This window comes from Macaca mulatta, chromosome 11, assembly GCF_049350105.2.
Source record: "Macaca mulatta isolate MMU2019108-1 chromosome 11, T2T-MMU8v2.0, whole genome shotgun sequence".
NCBI classification, from domain to species: Eukaryota; Metazoa; Chordata; class Mammalia; order Primates; family Cercopithecidae; genus Macaca; species Macaca mulatta.
In genome coordinates this window covers 65614259-65624474 of record NC_133416.1, presented here as the reverse complement: position 1 = coordinate 65624474, position 10216 = coordinate 65614259, and positions in this window count along the sequence as shown.

Sequence of the window (10216 nt, the reverse complement as noted above, 5' to 3'; positions counted from 1 at the left end):
GGATTTTTAAATATACAATCATGTCATCTGCAAACAGAGACAATTTGACTTCCTGTCTTCCCATTTGAATACTGTTCATTTCTTCTCTTGCCTGATTGCTGTGGCCAGAACTTCCAATAAGATGTTGAATAGGAGTGGTGAGAGAGGGCATCCTTGTCTTGTGCCAGTGTTCAAGGGAATGCTTACAGCTTTTGCCCATTACGATATTGGCTGTGGGTTTGTCATAAATAGCTCTTATTATTTTTAGATAAATTTCATCAATATCTAGTTTATTGAGAGTTTTTAGCATGAAGGGGTGTTACATTTTATCGAAGGCCTGCATCTATTGAGATCTATTGACATCTATCTGCATCTATTGAGATAATCATGTGATTTTTATCATTGGTTCTGTTTATATGATGGATTACGTATATTGATTTACATATGTTGAACCAGCCTTGCATCCCAGGGATGAAGCCAACTTAATCCTGGTGGATAAGATTTTTGATGTGCTGCTGGATTCGGTTTGTCAGTACTTTATGGAGAATTTTCACATTGATGTTCATCAGGGATATTGGCCTGAAATTTTCTTTTTTTTGTTGTGTCTCTGCCAGGTTTTGATATCAGGATGATGCTGGCCTCATAAAATGAGTTAAGGAGGAGTCCCTCTTTTTCTATTGTTTGAAATAGTTTCAGAAGGAATGGTACCAGCTCCTCTTTGAACCTCTGGCAGAAGTCAGCTGTGAATCCATATGGTCCTGGGCTTTATTGGTTGGTAGGTTATTAATTACTTCCTCAATTTCAGAACTTGTTATTGGTCTATTCAGGGATTCGACTTCTTCCTGGTTTAGTCTTGGGAGAGTGTATGTGTCCAGGAATTTATCCATTTCTTCTAGATTTTCTAGTTTATTTGCATATAGGTGTTTATAGTATTCTCTGATGGTAGTTTGTATTTCTGTGGGATCAGAGGTGATCTCCCCTATACCATTTTTTGTTGCATCTACTTGATTCTTCTCTCTTTTCTTCTTTATTAATCTGGCTAGTGGTCTATCTATTTTGTTAATCTTTTCAAAAAATGAGCTCCTGGATTCAAGTGATTTTTTTTAAAGGATTTTTCATATCTCTGTCTCCTTCACTTCTGCTCTGATCTTAGCTATTTCTTGTCTTCTGCTAGATTTTGAAATTGTTTGCTCTTGCTTCTCTAGTTCTTTTAATTGTGACATTAGGGTGTTGATTTTAGATCTTTCCTGCTTTCTCCTGTGGGCATTTAGCACTATAAATTTCCCTCTAAACACTGCTTTAGCTGTGTCCCAGAGATTCTGGTACATTGTGTCTTTGTTCTTATTGGTTTCAAAGAACTTATTTATTTCTGCCTTAATTTTGTTATTTACCCAGTCGTCATTCAGGAGCGGGTTGTTCAGTTTCCATGTAGTTGTGCGGTTTTGAGTGAGTTTCTTAATCTTGAGTTCTAATTTGATTACACTGTGGTCTGAGAGACTGTTTGTTATTATTTCCATTCTTTTGCATTTGCTGAAGAGTGTTTTATTTCCCATTATGTGGTCAATTTTAGAATAATTGTGATGTTGTGCTGAGAAGAATGTATATTCTGTTGATCTGGGGTGAAGAGTTCTGTAGATGTCTATTAGGTCTGCTTGATCCAGAGCTGAGTTCAATTCCTGAATATCCTGGTTAATTTTCTGTCTTGTTGCTCTAATATTGACAGTGGGGTGTTAAAATCTCCCACTATTATTGTGTGGGAGTCTAAGTCTCTTTGTAGGTCTCTAAGAACTTGCTTTATAAATCTGGCTGCTCCTGTATTGGGTGTATATATATTTAGGATAGTTAGCTCTTCTTGTTGAATTCATCCCTTTACCATTATGTAATGCCCTTCTTTGTCTTTTTGATCTTTGTTGGTTTAACGTCTGTTTTATCAGAGACTATGATGGAAACCCTGGGTTTTTTTTTTTTCCTTCTGCTTTCCATTTGCTTGGTAGATCTTCCTCCACCCCTTTATTTTGATCCTATGTGTGTCTTTGCACTTGAGATGGGTCTCCTGAATACAGCACACCAATGGGTCTTGACTCTTTATCCAATTTGCCAGTCTGTGTCTTTTAATTGGGGCATTTAGCCCATTCACATTTAAGGGTAATATTGTTATGTGTGAATTTCATCCTGTCATTATGATGCTAGCTGGTTATTTTGCCCGTTAGTTGATGCAGTTTCTTCATAGTGTTGATGATCTTTACAATTTGGTATGTTTTTGCAGTGGCTGGCATGGGTTTTTCCTTTGCATATTTAGTGCTTCCTTCAGGAGGAGCTCTTGTAAGGCAGGCCTGATGGTGACAACATCTTTCAGCATTTGCCTGTCTGTAAAGGATTTTATTTCTTCTTTGCTTATGAAGTTTAGTTTGGCTGGATACGAAGTTCTGGCTTGAAAAATTCTTTTACATAAGAATATTGAATATTGGCCCTCACTGTCTTCTAGTTTGTAAGGTTTCTGCAGAGATACCCACTGTTAGTCTGATTAGCTGCCTTTTGTGGGTAACCTGACCTTTCTCTCTGGCTGCCCTTATTTTCCTTCATTTCAAACTTGGTGAACCTGACTATTATGTGTCTTTGGGTTGCCCTTCTCGAGGAGTATCACTGTGGTGTTCTCTGTATTTCCTGAATTTGAATGTTGGCCTGTCTTCCTAGGTTGGGGAAGTTCTCCTGGATAATATCCTAAACAGTGTTTTCCAACTTGGTTCCATTCTTCTCATCACTTTCAGGTACACCAATCAAACATAGGTTTGGTATTTTCACAAAGTCCCATATTTCTTGGAGGCTTTCTTCATTCCTTTTAATTCTTTTTTCTCTAATCTTGTCTTCATGCTTTTTTTCATTAAGTTGATCTTCAATCTCTGATATCCTTTCTTCCACTTCATCGATTCAGCTATTGATACTTGTGTATGCTTCACAAAGTTTTTGTGCTGTGTTTTTCAGCTGCATCAGGTCATTTTTGTTCTTCTCTAAACTGGTTATTCTAGTGAGCAATTCCTCTAACCTTTTTTCAAGGTTCTTAGCTTCCTTGCATTGGGTTAGAACATGCTCCTTTAGCTCAGAGGAGTTTGTTATTACCCACCTTCTGAAGCCTACTTCTGTCAGTTCATCAAACTTATTCTCCATCCAGTTTTTTCCCCTTGCTGGCGAAGAGTTGTGATCCTTTGGAGGACAAGAGGCTTCTGGTTTTTGGAATTTTCACCCTTTTTGTGCTGGTTTTCCCTCATCTTCGTGGTTTTATCTACTTTTGGTTTTTCATGTTAGTGACCTTCAGATGGGGTTTCTGTGTGGATGTCGTTTTTGTTGATGTTGATGCTATTCCTTTCTATTTGTTAGTTTTCCTTCTAACAGGCCCCTCTGATACAGGTCTGCTGGAGTTTACTGGAGGTCCACTCCAGACCCTGTTAGCCTGGGTATCACCAGCAGGGGCTGACAAACAGCAAAGATTGCTGCCTGTTCCTTCCTCTGGAAGCCTCGTCCCCCAGAGGGGCACCCACCAGGTGCCAGCTGGAGCTCTCCTGTATGAGGTGTCTCCCAGTCAGGAGGCATGGGGGTCAGGGACCCACTTGACAAGGCAGTATATCCCTTAGCAGAGCTCAAGCACTGTTCTGAGAGATCCGCTGCTTTCTTTAGAGCCAGCAGGCAGGAACGTTTAAGCCTGCTGAAGCTGTGCCCACAGCCACCGCTTCCCCCAGGTGTTCTGTCTCAGGGAGATGGGCGTTTCATCTATAAGCCCCTGACTGGGGCTGCTGACTTTCTTTCAGAGATGCCCTGCCCAAAGAGGAATCTAGAGAGGCAGTGTGGCTACAGAGGCTTTGTTGAGCTGCGGTGGGCTCCACCCAGGCGAACTTCCTGGCAGCTTTGTTTACACTCAGTTGGAAATGCAGAAATCACCCGCCTTCTGTGTTGATCTCACTGGGAGCTGCAGACCGGAGCTGTTCCTATTCAGCCACACAGAGTTTCCCTCTTGGCAGCTCTTCAGAATAGAAGCCATGTCTCAGGCAGCAGCGAGGCCAGATAGTAGATTATTGTGTGGCTACCCCCACTATTTTTATTACATGGCTACAGAGCTATTTCATTATTCAACATAATGCAATCAAACCTTCTGTCAGTAAATGGAAATATGTGAATTTTAAAATAGAGGATTTTACTCCCCACACTCAGTCTAATGAAGCTAGCAGTTTAAAAACCCAAAAATTATAAAGTGAAACGCTCCTTCCTCTTCTGGTGATATTCCTGAACTCCAATGGACAGTGCTGGGCCCAAGGTCCTTGTCCACCCAATGGTTTGATGAAAAATCACTGACATGAGGCAGATTGATTAGTTGGAGAAAAGACACACAAATTTATTTAATGTGTATACATGGGAGCCTTCAGAAGGAAGACTCGACCTTGCAATGAGGTATAGAAACTTACAGAGAGTGGGGGGTTGGATGGACAGAACAGGTTACAGGAAAGGGAGAAGAGGAATTCTACTAACCAGCAATAAATGATTACTAGGGAGAATGATTGGATCCAGGGAAACAGAAATTAACTTGCAAATATTTCTCTTTGAAATTTCAATGATCCTTGGAGACAGTCAGTATCTTGAAAAAAAAGGGTTTGTTCAGGTGTAGTTTCATTCTTGGTCATCTTTTCTGTAATGGCCAGAGAGGGAACAAGAACAATTGTTCTCCTTGGCGGGTCGGATCTTAGGCAGACAAAGGAACTTCAACGTCTAAGAGAGGTCATAGAGACCTTGAAGGCTTCTTCAGTGCAGCATGTCAAAAATGCCATATTTGGGGGTATTGTTTCTGAGCCCCAACAATAGCCTTTGTAGGAGAACAGAATATGCCACCCTAAATTATGCCTTTTTGGCATAAGGGTTATTTTGAGCTGATTCTTTTGAGAAATGGCAGACATGTGAGAAACTCTGAAAACAGAGTTAAAGCCACCCTTTTTGTAAGGGAAATTAACATCTATACCAAAAAAACTCAATTTGTAAAGCTCTCTCTCTCTTTCTCTCTCCCTGCCCCCCAACCCCTAGCCAAGAAGAGATGTATGATCATAAATCATTTGAGACCCACTTAAATCTGCATAACAAACTTTTCTCTTGTTTGCTATGCTTTTCCCTTACCCTTCTTTCTTTGTTTCAGTGGTAGATTGTCTGTAAGCCCAAGTCTAAACCATCTCTTTGAGATTTAGTGATTTCTCTAGATAGCTCCCAGTATACATGAGGTTACATGTTAATAAATTCTTATCAATCTGCCTTTTGTTGTAAGGGCCCATTCAACTAAAAACTATGAAAGTAAAGAGAAAATTCTTTTTCCTCTCCTACACCTTAAATAGGGAACATATGACTAAAAATATTCAGTCAAAAAGAATTTTTCTGAATTGATGCTGAGTTTCTGTTAAGAAAATTTGTGGATACCACACAAGGGAAAAAATGGGAAATTAAAATTCTCACTTTCTGGTGCATAAAGCAATGGGTTCATTTGTTAATATGGCTTTTAGTTTCATTATCAAAATTTGAACTTTTATGGTACATTAGCTGAGCTATTTCTAACATTCTTCTGAAAATGAGAAGATTCATGTCAAAAATTGGCTATCTGTGACCTATTGCTAATAAACAAATGGATAAGTGAATATCAGCTGCCTCTGCAATTCCCACTAACTTGAAAACTGCTTACTTTGAACCATTCAGGATAATTCTAGAAAGTTATAATGATTTTCTGGGAACATGCAAATAATGAAACTCTGAGAAAGTGATTACATTACCATAGTTTTACTCTGGAACTTGGCATAATTAAACTGAACCTTTTGTCAACAGTTAAAAATATTTGAGATTTGCTGAAGCAATCTAGTGCTAATGTCTTGAGTTGACTTTATAATTGAGACAATACGAGCTCTACTGAATGCAGTTATTGTGATAGAAAGCTAATCTAAAGAAAATAGGAACACGATAGACTGCACACATTCTCAACCAGTTTCAATTTGGTATTTCAGTTTTAACAGTAAATGTATCAGACTGCTGAATATTTTATTGTTGTATAACCACCAAGGATACTGTGTAGACAGGTAAGATATTTTAATTTTTCCCCTTCTGGTGAATACAAGACCTATCAATGTCAGGAGTGGCACAGTGCAGCTGTGAAGTAATATTTTCTTTTGCATTCCAACAGCAAAAAACATCTCTGGCTGCCAACAGTATCTGCATTTAAATTCTTCAGAATCAGTTTCTTGTTCTTGCAAAGGACACACATTAGGGCCTGAATGGCCTGTGAAAGTCATCTTATTTGTATTTGAGTGAGGGCTAAATTATATATCTTTTCCATGCTAGGAAGAAAGAAAGTGGATTAAAGCAGAAAGATAACTGTTTGAAATGCACAATGCCTTTACTAGGAACTAAAGGAGTTGTATTCTGTGGAAGCTGAATTTCAGACTAGTAAATGTGTTGGTAATCCTCTCTTTGTTTATTGAAAATGAATCACTTCTCAATTTCTGAAAGGAAACAAAGAAATGTACCCCGTGTTTGCAAAGGCTATAAATCCTCTAGTTGAGGCCACTTCGAGCTCACTGAGACTGCTGGTAAGGTTGAGTCAAGCTTCCAAGAATGCATGGCGCAGTTTCAAAAAGAAAAAACAAAATGTGTTCCGAGTCAGCAGTGTTGCTGAGCAAACTGATGATGAGGTTTTCTGCAGAATCAGCCTTCAGCTCTGTGCCCGCAGTCAGGTCACCCATTTATTCCTCAGAGTCAGATGGCAAATGTGTTTGTGGTGGTAAAGGTCAGTCAACACATCCAACTCTTACCCTTGGAGAGAAAGCTGGAAACCATCTTGGACACTTCTTATTGGCTTAGGAATGTCAGCTGAACTTGGAAACCTGCCCAGACTGTATTTTGCCATGGCTGGCAGAGATAGGGTCTCCCATCGACTTCTCAGAACCACACTTGCAAAGATTAATTCTTTTGCACAGGAAACACCAACTTTCAAAAAAGTTGGTAACACTATATGTTCCTGGTTCCTTAGCAAAGCTGGCTTTCAGTACTATTCTTAAAATATTGAATTGAGAGAAAATGACAGTCAGTGAAAACCAGTACCATTGGTGTCAAAAACTTGAAGAAGCTTCTCTCTAAACATTTAAAAATTAAGGTGTGGGGGTGAAAAATCAAATCTTAGGTGTTGGACAGATTTTCTAAGTGATCTGTTTTAGTCCACAGGTTCATAAAAATCATTAAATAGCAAGAAGAACTTTATTTGCCAAAATACTAACAATATCAGAGTTTTTTAATACAAAGAATCTAAAAACACTTTCTAGAACATCTAGTATTTCAAATATGTCAGACATTATTCTGATGTAAACTTGTGCTCCTGAATAAATTATCTATACCAGAGATTTCTATCATTTGGAAAGCTTTTTAAAAATGCAAGCTCCTGAAACTGACTTCGCAAAAATTATAAGTGAGGATATTATGACAGTGAAAGAAGTCAGACCTGACCGACTCCATTTTGCTTTAAGTTATTCTTGTTCATTCCTGGGTGTCTGCCAATTAACCTTGGGAAGGAATTTAGTTTATAGTTTGACTCTGAAATAAAAGTGTTAATAGTCTTTTTCCAAAAAGACCCTCTTTTTGCCTGGGGACCAGTCTGCCTTTGTAGGACTAACAAATTAGCTACAAGATTAGAAACTATGGTTTAGGGGCCATGCAGCAAGAGTCTGAACCTCCCCAAATTGCTCCTGGGGATAACATCACTATTGTAAACCTAAGATCAGTGCTTGAGATATTTTGCAGACCCTGTGCTCAGTGGATCAGCTGACACCACCCAGACTGATAATCTGGCTCAACCAAGTCTGCGATCCCACCCAGGAACAGAAGACAGCAAGAAAAATTCAGTTCAACCCTGCTATAATTCCATTTGCCACCTAACCAGTCAGCACTCCCCACTTACGGAGCCCCTACCTGCCAAATTATCCTTAAAAACTCTGATCCTCAATGCTTGGGGAGACTAATTACAGTAATGATAAAACTCTGGTCTCCCATGCACAGCTGGCTCTGCATGAATTACTCTCTCTCCATTGCAGTTCCCTTGTCTTGATAAATCGGCTCTGCCTAGGCAGCGGGCAAGGTGAACCCAGTGGGCAGTTACATTCCTAAGCCTTATACCAGATCCACAACATCAGAATCTCCAAGGGTAAAACTCTTGAATCACTTATTTTTTCATTCTTTATCATTTTGATCATTGCGAACCATTGGTCATAGATGGGATTTAAAATATTAGTTTATTTTGTTATACAGATTTGATCTTAAATATTTAGATTCTGTTTATACCCTTAATTACATCTAGAATAACCAATCCTAAAATGTACATTTTGCATTTTTTAAATAAATCATTAACAAAATTTAAAATTTGCACTTAAAAAGAAAATTTTTCACAGGTTTTATTCTACTTATGATAGAAAGAATGTGTAGGTTTTAAAAATTATCATATGATTTGATTAATAACACAATTTAAAGGTGTGTACATGTCAATGGTTTTATCACAACTCAAAAATTCCTAGTAATTAGTGCTTTGAGCCCCATTTAGCCTAAGAGTGCTAATTTGGCCCTGTGTGTTACTGAGCTTTATTAATTAACTTGTCACTATGTATTTTATAAGTTCACAATTTATTTAGTGTGGTAGGAAAATAGATAAGCAGCGGCAAACAGACTTATTAATGCCAGTATATATTGTTTTATTTGCTATTTGCTTTCATTTTTTTATGTGATTTTTAGCTTGCACCACCGTTAAGCAGGAAACCTGGCCATGCGTTGTACACTAGCTCGTGTTGATTCAGCACAATGAATGAACATCTCCTTTAAGTGGAATATAAATGACCATTTTAGATGGTGGCAATGACTGCTAATTGTCTTGCCTGTCAGTCCTGGCCTCCAGCCTGTCCCCAAGATTATATGGGACAGAAACTCTGTCTTATTTAAGCCACTGCTATCTTGTCTCTGTTACAACCAACACCTAACTAATATACAGCCAATGGTGCCCATTGTGTCCATTTTTAGAACACTCTACATCCTCGTCTGTCATTTTGATATTGATAGCATTTGGGATGATGTAAACTCTGCACACACAACGTACAAAACATCTACTAAATAAGGCAATAGAGCTTACACTGCTATAATATTTATGTTAATGAAGGTACTGTTACACTTACAGCAGAGATGAAGCTAAACCACAAGCTCATAATACATAAATGAATCTTGGCTTTGGGGATTTAGACACTGAAAGAATTGCAGTCCTTCCCTGGGCTAACAGTATCTGTAATAACTCATTCTGAATAACATCCCAGGGAAGAGGAAAAGGAATAACTGGATAATCAGAAACCAAGAATTTTTAATGTGTATATGGTTAATTTATGAATACTAACTGAAACTCTCGGTTAAAGGACAGCTACAACTGTGCACATATTGAGCCAAGTTTTAACTGGACCATTGGCCCTTGATGGAAATTGTTAAAGTATTATTGAGAGTTGTTGCACAGATCGGCAACGGAGTGTTTTCCACAGTAAAGGGGAGAACTAGACCATATTCTGCCCCAGGGAATGTTTACGTGGCAGATATGAATCTAGGTTGGAGGGAACTTGGCTCCGACTGGAAGATTTTCTTTCTAAAAATCATTTAGTAGCACAAATGAATGTTCAGTGTTTGTTTTGGATAAATGGTCACATGTGAGGTTACCCTGGGCAAAAGGACTAATCCCTCTTTCTTTCACCTGCTTTTTTCTTCTTCTTTTATCTTATACTCCAGCCTTAAAGGTGAATCTTTCAAATTTTGATTTACTGTATGATTTTCTTCTTTTTAACCACATTTGTGTTTGGTTTTTTGTCACTAATTTCTTTTATGTGGTTTCCAAGGCAATACATATTTTTGTAATGAATGTTTTTAAAACACCTCTTCTATTTTCCATTAGAGTTATCTACAGAACAATATCCCATTATTTGTCTAGCAAACATATTTCATTGTGGATTGTGTTTTTCCATTTTAACCCGCTTCTCTATGCAATCAAACTTACAAAACACCCTGTTTTATAAAATGTGAGAAATAAAATACCGAGTGTTGGAAAGGCCCACCCCTGGTCTAATGCTCTGTAGATCAGCAATCTCAGCTGCTCTTCCCCACATATGCTGGCAAGATTCACTAGAGAAACTCCAGCATTTATTCAATGAGC